This window comes from Tachypleus tridentatus, unplaced genomic scaffold, assembly GCF_004210375.1.
Source record: "Tachypleus tridentatus isolate NWPU-2018 unplaced genomic scaffold, ASM421037v1 Hic_cluster_1, whole genome shotgun sequence".
Lineage (NCBI taxonomy): Eukaryota > Metazoa > Arthropoda > Merostomata > Xiphosura > Limulidae > Tachypleus > Tachypleus tridentatus.
The window spans coordinates 3,597,383-3,607,340 of record NW_027467777.1 but is presented as its reverse complement, the minus strand read 5'-3'; positions in this window follow the sequence as shown (position 1 = coordinate 3,607,340).

The following is a 9,958-nucleotide window of genomic DNA, read 5'->3' as shown; positions in this document are numbered from 1 at the left end:
ATTCCTAAAGAATTACTTTATAACAAAAATAATAGTAAAATAGTAAAACATATATAAAAGTCAGTGACAAACATGTTTGTTAATTAATTAATGTTCATACATTAATAAATTATACACTAAAATATTAATCAAAAAGTCCTGTTTGATCTAAAACAGCATAAAAGAGTGTAAAATCAAACAAATTTTTGATTCTAAAACCAGATAAAACAGATTTAAGACACGAAAACTTGTAAAACGGTGAAAACAGCTTAAAAACACATTAAAACATGTAATTTGAGACTAGAAAAACTTAAACCGGTCTAAAAAAGAATTCTTCTAAAAAGCTGAAAACAGCATAAAACAGTGTAAAATCAAACAAATTGAGACTAAAACCAGATAAAACAGATTTAAGACACGAATACTTGAAAAACGGTGAAAACAGCTTAAAAACATGCAATTTGAGACTGAAAACGCTCAAAACCGGTCTAAAAGATATAATTTAGACACATTATTAGGTAAAGTTTTTAGACTTTAAAAGATGTAATTCTTGTGAAACAGAATTTAGGAGCATTAAACAGTGTAAAACAAACATATTGAGACTAGAACCTCATAAAACAGATTTGAGACACGATTTCTTGTAAAAAAATGAAAACAGCATAAAAATAGTGTAAAAACATGCAATTTGAGATTAGAAACACTTAAAACAGGTCTAAATTAAGAATTCTTAATTCAGACTTAATTCGGATAAAACAGATTTAAGACACAAATACTTGTAAAACGGTGAAAACAGCTTAAAAACACTTTAAAACAAGAAAAATTGAGACTAGAAACGTTTAAAAGCAGTCTAAAAGAAGAATTCTTCTAAATCGCTGGAAACAGTATGTGAAAACAGCATAAGAAGAGTGTAAAAATAGGTAAATTTAGACTAGAAACGCTTAAAACGGTGTAACAGACGAATTCTTATAAAACGTTGAAACCAACAAATAAAAAAGTGTAAAAAACATGCACATTGAGAGTAGAAACGCTTAAAAGAGGAATTCTTGTGAAACAATAAAACAACATAAAAATAGGTTAGAAACGTGTAATTTGAGACTAGAAATACTTAAACCGGTCTAAAATTAGAATTCTTCTAAAACAGCATAAAAGAGTGTAAAATCAAACAAATTTTTGATTCTAAAACCAGATAAAACAGATTTAAGACACGAAAACTTGTAAAACGGTGAAAACAGCTTAAAAACACATTAAAAACATGTAATTTGAGACTAGAAAAACTTAAACCGATCTAAAAAAGAATTCTTCTAAAAAGCTGAAAACAGCATAAAACAGTGTAAAATCAAACAAATTGAGACTAAAACCAGATAAAACAGATTTAAGACACGAATACTTGAAAAACGGTGAAAACAGCTTAAAAACATGCAATTTGAGACTGAAAACGCTCAAAACCGGTCTAAAAGATATAATTTAGACACATTATTAGGTAAAGTTTTTAGACTTTAAAAGATGTAATTCTTGTGAAACAGAATTTAGGAGCATTAAACAGTGTAAAAACAAACATATTGAGACTAGAACCTCATAAAACAGATTTGAGACACGAATTATGTAAAAGAATGAAAACAGCATAAAAATAGTGTAAAAACATGCAATTTGAGATTAGAAACACTTAAACCGGTCTAAAAAAGAATTCTTCTAAAAAGCTGAAAACAGCTTAAAACAGTGTAAAAACAAACATATTGAGACTAGAACCTCATAAAACAGATTTGAGACACGAATTCTTGTAAAAGAATGAAAACAGCATAAAAATAGTGTAAAAACATGCAATTTGAGATTAAAAACACTTAAACCGGTCTAAACTAAGAATTCTTCTAAAAAGCTGAAAACAGCTTAAAACAGTGTAAAATCAAACAAATTCAGACTAAAAGAGATTTAAGACACGAATACTTGAGAAACGGTGAAAACAGCTTAAAAACACTTTAAAAACATGCAATTTGAGACTAAAAACGCTCAAAACTGGTCTAAAAGATATAATTTAGTCACATTATTAGGTAAAGTTTTTAGACTTTAAAAGATGTAATTCTTGTGAAAGAGAATTTAGGAGCATTAAACAGTATAAAAACAAACATATCGAGTCTAGAACCTCATAAAACAGATTTGAGACACGAATTCTTGTAAAAGAATGAAAACAGCATCAAAATAGTGTAAAAACATGCAATTTGAGATTAGAAACACTTAAACCGGTGTAACAGACGAATTCTTATAAAACGTTGAAACCAAAAAATAAAAAGTGGAAAAGATATAATTTAGACACATTATTATGTAAAGTTTTTAGACTTTAAAAGATATAATTCTTGTGAAACAGAATTTAGGAGCATTAAACAGTGTAAAAACATGCAATTTGTGATTAGAACACAATTCAGACTAAAACCTGATAAAACAGATTTAAGACACAAATACTTGTAAAACGGTGAAAACAGCTTAAAAACACTTTAAACAACAAAAATTGAGACTAGAAACGTTTAAAAGCAGTCTAAAAGAAGAATTCTTCTAAATCGCTAGAAACAGTATGTGAAAACAGCATAAGAAGAGTGTAAAAATAAGTAAATTTAGACTAGAAACGCTTAAAACGGTGTAACAGACGAATTCTTATAAAACGTTGAAACCAATAAATAAAAAGTGTAAAAACATGCACATTGAGAGTAGAAACGCTTAAAAGAGGAATTCTTGTGAAACAATAAAAACAGCATAAAAATAGGTTAGAAACGTATAATTTCAGACTAGAAACACTTAAACCGTTCTAAAATAAAAATTTTACAGCATAAAAGAGTGTAAAATCAAACAAATTTTTGATTCTAAAACCAGATAAAACAGATTTAAGACACGAAAACTTGTAAAACGGTGAAAACAGCTTAAAACACATTAAAAACATGTAATTTGAGACTAGAAAAACTTAAACCGGTCTAAAAATGGATTCTTCTAAAAAAGCTGAAAACAGTGTAAAATCAAACAAATTGAGACTAAAACCAGATAAAACAGATTTAAGACACGAATACTTGAAAAACGGTGAAAACAGCTTAAAAACATGCAATTTGAGACTGAAAACGCTCAAAACCGGTCTAAAAGATATAATTTAGACACATTATTAGGTAAAGTTTTTAGACTTTAAAAGATGTAATTCTTGTGAAACAGAATTTAGGAGCATTAAACAGTGTAAAAACAAACATATTTAGACTAAAACCACATAAAACAGATTTGAGACACGAATTCTTGTAAAAAAATGAAAACAGCATAAAAATAGTGTAAAAACATGCAATTTGAGATTAGAAACACTTAAAACAGGTCTAAATTAAGAATTCTTAATTGAGACTAAAACCTGATAAAACAGATTTAAGACACAAATACTTCTAAAACGGTGAAAACAGCTTAAAAACACTTTAAAAACAACAATAATTGAGACTAGAAACGTTTAAAAGCAGTCTAAAAGAAGAATTCTTCTAAATCGCTGGAAACAGTATGTGAAAACAGCATAAGAAGAGTGTAAAAATAGGTAAATTTAGACTAGAAACGCTTAAAACGGTGTAACAGACGAATTCTTATAAAACGTTGAAACCAACAAATAAAAAGTGTAAAAACATGCACATTGAGAGTAGAAACGCTTAAAAGAGGAATTCTTGTGAAACAATAAAAACAGCATAAAAATAGGTTAGAAACGTGTAATTTGAGACTAGAAATACTTAAACCGGTCTAAAATTAGAATTCTTCTAAAACAGCATAAAAGAGTGTAAAATCAAACAAATTTTTGATTCTAAAACCAGATAAAACAGATTTAAGACACGAAAACTTGTAAAACGGTGAAAACAGCTTAAAAACACATTAAAAACATGCAATTTGAGATTAGAAACACTTAAACCGGTCTAAACTAAGAATTCTTCTAAAAAAGCTGAAAACAGCTTAAAACAGTGTAAAACAAACATATTGAGACTAGAACCTCATAAAACAGATTTGAGACACGAATTCTTGTAAAAGAATGAAAACAGCATAAAAATAGTGTAAAAACATGCAATTTGTGATTAGAAACACTTAAACCGGTCTAAATTAAGAATTCTTAATTCAGACTAAAACCTGATAAAACAGATTTAAGACACAAATACTTGTAAAACGGTGAAAACAGCTTAAAAACACTTTAAACAACAAAAATTGAGACTAGAAACGTTTAAAAGCAGTCTAAAAGAAGAATTCTTTTAAATCGCTAGAAACAGTATGTGAAAACAGCATAAGAAGAGTGTAAAAATAGGTAAATTTAGACTAGAAACGCTTAAAACGGTGTAACAGACGAATTCTTATAAAACGTTGAAACCAATAAATAAAAAGTGTAAAAACATGCACATTGAGAGTAGAAACGCTTAAAAGAGGAATTCTTGTGAAACAATAAAACAGCATAAAAATAGGTTAGAAACGTATAATTTCAGACTAGAAACACTTAAACCGGTCTAAAATAAAAATTTTACAGCATAAAAGTGTAAAATCAAACAAATTTTGATTCTAAAACCAGATAAAACAGATTTAAGACACGAAAACTTGTAAAACGGTGAAAACAGCTTAAAACACATTAAAAACATGTAATTTGAGACTAGAAAAACTTAAACCGGTCTAAAAATTGAATTCTTCTAAAAAGCTGAAAACAGTGTAAAATCAAACAAATTGAGACTAAAACCAGATAAAACAGATTTAAGACACGAATACTTGAAAAACGGTGAAAACAGCTTAAAAACATGCAATTTGAGACTGAAAACGCTCAAAACCGGTCTAAAAGATATAATTTAGACACATTATTAGGTAAAGTTTTTAGACTTTAAAAGATGTAATTCTTGTGAAACAGAATTTAGGAGCATTAAACAGTGTAAAAACAAACATATTTAGACTAAAACCACATAAAACAGATTTGAGACACGAATTCTTGTAAAAAAATGAAAACAGCATAAAAATAGTGTAAAAACATGCAATTTGAGATTAGAAACACTTAAAACAGGTCTAAATTAAGAATTCTTAATTGAGACTAAAACCTGATAAAACAGATTTAAGACACAAATACTTCTAAAACGGTGAAAACAGCTTAAAAACACTTTAAAAACAACAATAATTGAGACTAGAAACGTTTAAAAGCAGTCTAAAAGAAGAATTCTTCTAAATCGCTGGAAACAGTATGTGAAAACAGCATAAGAAGAGTGTAAAATAGGTAAATTTAGACTAGAAACGCTTAAAACGGTGTAACAGACGAATTCTTATAAAACGTTGAAACCAACAAATAAAAAGTGTAAAAACATGCACATTGAGAGTAGAAACGCTTAAAAGAGGAATTCTTGTGAAACAATAAAAACAGCATAAAAATAGGTTAGAAACGTGTAATTTGAGACTAGAAATACTTAAACCGGTCTAAAATTAGAATTCTTCTAAAACAGCATAAAAGAGTGTAAAATCAAACAAATTTTTGATTCTAAAACCAGATAAAACAGATTTAAGACACGAAAACTTGTAAAACGGTGAAAACAGCTTAAAAACACATTAAAAACATGCAATTTGAGATTAGAAACACTTAAACCGGTCTAAACTAAGAATTCTTCTAAAAAGCTGAAAACAGCTTAAAACAGTGTAAAAACAAACATATTGAGACTAGAACCTCATAAAACAGATTTGAGACACGAATTCTTGTAAAAGAATGAAAACAGCATAAAAATAGTGTAAAAACATGCAATTTGTGATTAGAAACACTTAAACCGGTCTAAATTAAGAATTCTTAATTCAGACTAAAACCTGATAAAACAGATTTAAGACACAAATACTTGTAAAACGGTGAAAACAGCTTAAAAACACTTTAAACAACAAAAATTGAGACTAGAAACGTTTAAAAGCAGTCTAAAAGAAGAATTCTTTTAAATCGCTAGAAACAGTATGTGAAAACAGCATAAGAAGAGTGTAAAAATAGGTAAATTTAGACTAGAAACGCTTAAAACGGTGTAACAGACGAATTCTTATAAAACGTTGAAACCAATAAATAAAAAGTGTAAAAACATGCACATTGAGAGTAGAAACGCTTAAAAGAGGAATTCTTGTGAAACAATAAAAACAGCATAAAAATAGGTTAGAAACGTATAATTTCAGACTAGAAACACTTAAACCGGTCTAAAATAAAAATTTTACAGCATAAAAGAGTGTAAAATCAAACAAATTTTTGATTCTAAAACCAGATAAAACAGATTTAAGACACGAAAACTTGTAAAACGGTGAAAACAGCTTAAAAACACATTAAAAACATGTAATTTGAGACTAGAAAAACTTAAACCGGTCTAAAAATTGAATTCTTCTAAAAAGCTGAAAACAGTGTAAAATCAAACAAATTGAGACTAAAACCAGATAAAACAGATTTAAGACACGATACTTGAAAAACGGTGAAAACAGCTTAAAAACATGCAATTTGAGACTGAAAACGCTCAAAACCGGTCTAAAAGATATAATTTAGACACATTATTAGGTAAAGTTTTTAGACTTTAAAAGATGTAATTCTTGTGAAACAGAATTTAGGAGCATTAAACAGTGTAAAACAAACTTATTGAGACTAGAACCTCATAAAACAGATTTGAGACACGAATTCTTGTAAAAGAATGAAAACAGCATAAAAATAATGTAAAAACATGCAATTTGAGATTAGAAACACTTTAACCGGTCTAAAAAAGAATTCTTCTAAAACAGCATAAAAGAGTGTAAAATCAAACAAATTTTGATTCTAAAACCAGATAAAACAGATTTAAGACATGAAAACTTGTAAAACGGTGAAAACAGCTTAAAAAACACATTAAAAACATGTAATTTGAGACTAGAAAAACTTAAACCGGTCTAAACTAAGAATTCTTCTAAAAAAGCTGAAAACAGCTTAAAACAGTGTAAAATCAAACAAATTCAGACTAAAACCAGATAAAAGAGATTTAAGAAACGAATACTTGAAAAACGGTGAAAACAGCTTAAAAACACTTTAAAATCATGCAATTTGAGACTGAAAACGCTCAAAACCGGTCTAAAAGATATAATTTAGACACATTATTATGTAAAGTTTTTAGACTTTAAAAGATATAATTTTTGTGAAACAGAATTTAGGAGCATTAAACAGTGTAAAACAAACATATTGAGACTAGAACCTTATACAACAGATTTGAGACACGAATTCTTGTAAAAGAATGAAAACAGCATAAAAATAATGTAAAAACATGCAATTTGAGATTAGAAACACTTAAACCGGTCTAAAAAAAGAATTCTTCTAAAAAAGCTGAAAACAGCTTAAAACAGTGTAAAATCAAACAAATTCAGACTGAAACCAGATAAAACAGATTTAAGACACGAATACTTGAAAAACGGTGAAAACAGCTTAAAAACACTTTAAAAACATGCAATTTGAGACTAAAAACGCTCATAACCGATTAAAAGATATAATTTAGACACATTATTAGGTAAAGTTTTAGACTTTAAAAGATGTAATTCTTGTGAAACACAATTTAGGAGCATAAAACAGTGTAAAACAAACATATTGAGACTAGAACCTCATAAAACAGATTTGAGACACGAATTATTGTAAAAGAATGAAAACAGCATAAAAATAATGTAAAACATGCAATTTGAGATTAGAAACACTTAAACCGGTCTAAACTAAGAATTCTTCTAAAAAAGCTGAAAACAGCTTAAAACAGTGTAAAATCAAACAAATTCAGACTAAAACCAGATATAAGAAACGAATACTTGAAAAACGGTGAAAACAGCTTAAAAACACTTTATAATCATGCAATTTGAGACTGAAAACGCTCAAAACCGGTCTAAAAGATATAATTTAGACACATTATTATGTAAAGTTTTTAGACTTTAAAAGATATAATTTTTGTGAAACAGAATTTAGGAGCATTAAACAGTGTAAAAACAAACATATTGAGACTAGAACCTCATACAACAGATTTGAGACACGAATTATTGTAAAAGAATGAAAACAGCATAAAAATAGTGTAAAAACATGCAATTTGAGATTAGAAACACTTAAACCGGTCTTAAAAAAGAATTCTTCTAAAAAGCTGAAAACAGCTTAAAACAGTGTAAAACAAACATATTGAGACTAGAACCTCATAAAACAGATTTGAGACACGAATTCTTGTAAAAGAATGAAAACAGCATAAAAATAGTGTAAAAACATGCAATTTGAGATTAAAAACACTTAAACCGGTCTAAACTAAGAATTCTTCTAAAAGCTGAAAACAGCTTAAAACAGTGTAAAATCAAACAAATTCAGACTAAAAGAGATTTAAGACACGAATACTTGAGAAACGGTGAAAACAGCTTAAAAACACTTTAAAAACATGCAATTTGAGACTAAAAACGCTCAAAACTGGTCTAAAAGATATAATTTAGTCACATTATTAGGTAAAGTTTTTAGACTTTAAAAGATGTAATTCTTGTGAAAGAGAATTTAGGAGCATTAAACAGTATAAAAAACAAACATATCGAGTCTAGAACCTCATAAAACAGATTTGAGACACGAATTCTTGTAAAAGAATGAAAACAGCATAAAAATAGTGTAAAAACATGCAATTTGAGATTAGAAACACTTAAACCGGTGTAACAGACGAATTCTTATAAAACGTTGAAACCAAAAAATAAAAAGTGTAAAAGATATAATTTAGACACATTATTATGTAAAGTTTTTAGACTTTAAAAGATATAATTCTTGTGAAACAGAATTTAGGAGCATTAAACAGTGTAAAAACATGCAATTTGTGATTAGAACACAATTCAGACTAAAACCTGATAAAACAGATTTAAGACACAAATACTTGTAAAACGGTGAAAACAGCTTAAAAACACTTTAAACAACAAAAATTGAGACTAGAAACGTTTAAAAGCAGTCTAAAAGAAGAATTCTTTTAAATCGCTAGAAACAGTATTTGAAAACAGCATAAGAAGAGTGTAAAAATAGGTAAATTTAGACTAGAAACGCTTAAAACGGTGTAACAGACGAATTCTTATAAAACGTTGAAACCAATAAATAAAAAGTGTAAAAACATGCACATTGAGAGTAGAAACGCTTAAAAGAGGAATTCTTGTGAAACAATAAAAACAGCATAAAAATAGGTTAGAAACGTATAATTTCAGACTAGAAACACTTAAACCGTTCTAAAATAAAAATTTTACAGCATAAAAGAGTGTAAAATCAAACAAATTTTTGATTCTAAAACCAGATAAAACAGATTTAAGACACGAAAACTTGTAAAACGGTGAAAACAGCTTAAAAACACATTAAAAACATGTAATTTGAGACTAGAAAAACTTAAACCGGTCTAAAAATTGAATTCTTCTAAAAAGCTGAAAACAGTGTAAAATCAAACAAATTGAGACTAAAACCAGATAAAACAGATTTAAGACACGAATACTTGAAAAACGGTGAAAACAGCTTAAAAACATGCAATTTGAGACTGAAAACGCTCACAACCGGTCTAAAAGATATAATTTAGACACATTATTAGGTAAAGTTTTTAGACTTTAAAAGATGTAATTAAACAGTGTAAAAACAAACTTATTGAGACTAGAACCTCATAAAACAGATTTGAGACACGAATTCTTGTAAAAGAATGAAAACAGCATAAAAATAATGTAAAAACATGCAATTTGAGATTAGAAACACTTAAACCGGTCTAAAAAAAATATTCTTCTAAAAAGCTGAAAACAGCTTAAAACAGTGTAAAATCAAACAAATTTAGACTGAAACCAGATAAAACAGATTTAAGACACGAAAACTTGTAAAACGGTGAAAACAGCTTAAAAACACATTAAAAACATGTAATTTGAGACTAGAAAAACTTAAACCGGTCTAAAAAAGAATTCTTCTAAAAAAAAAAAGCTGAAAACAGCATAAAACAGTGTAAAATCAAACAAATTGAGACTAAAACCAGATAAA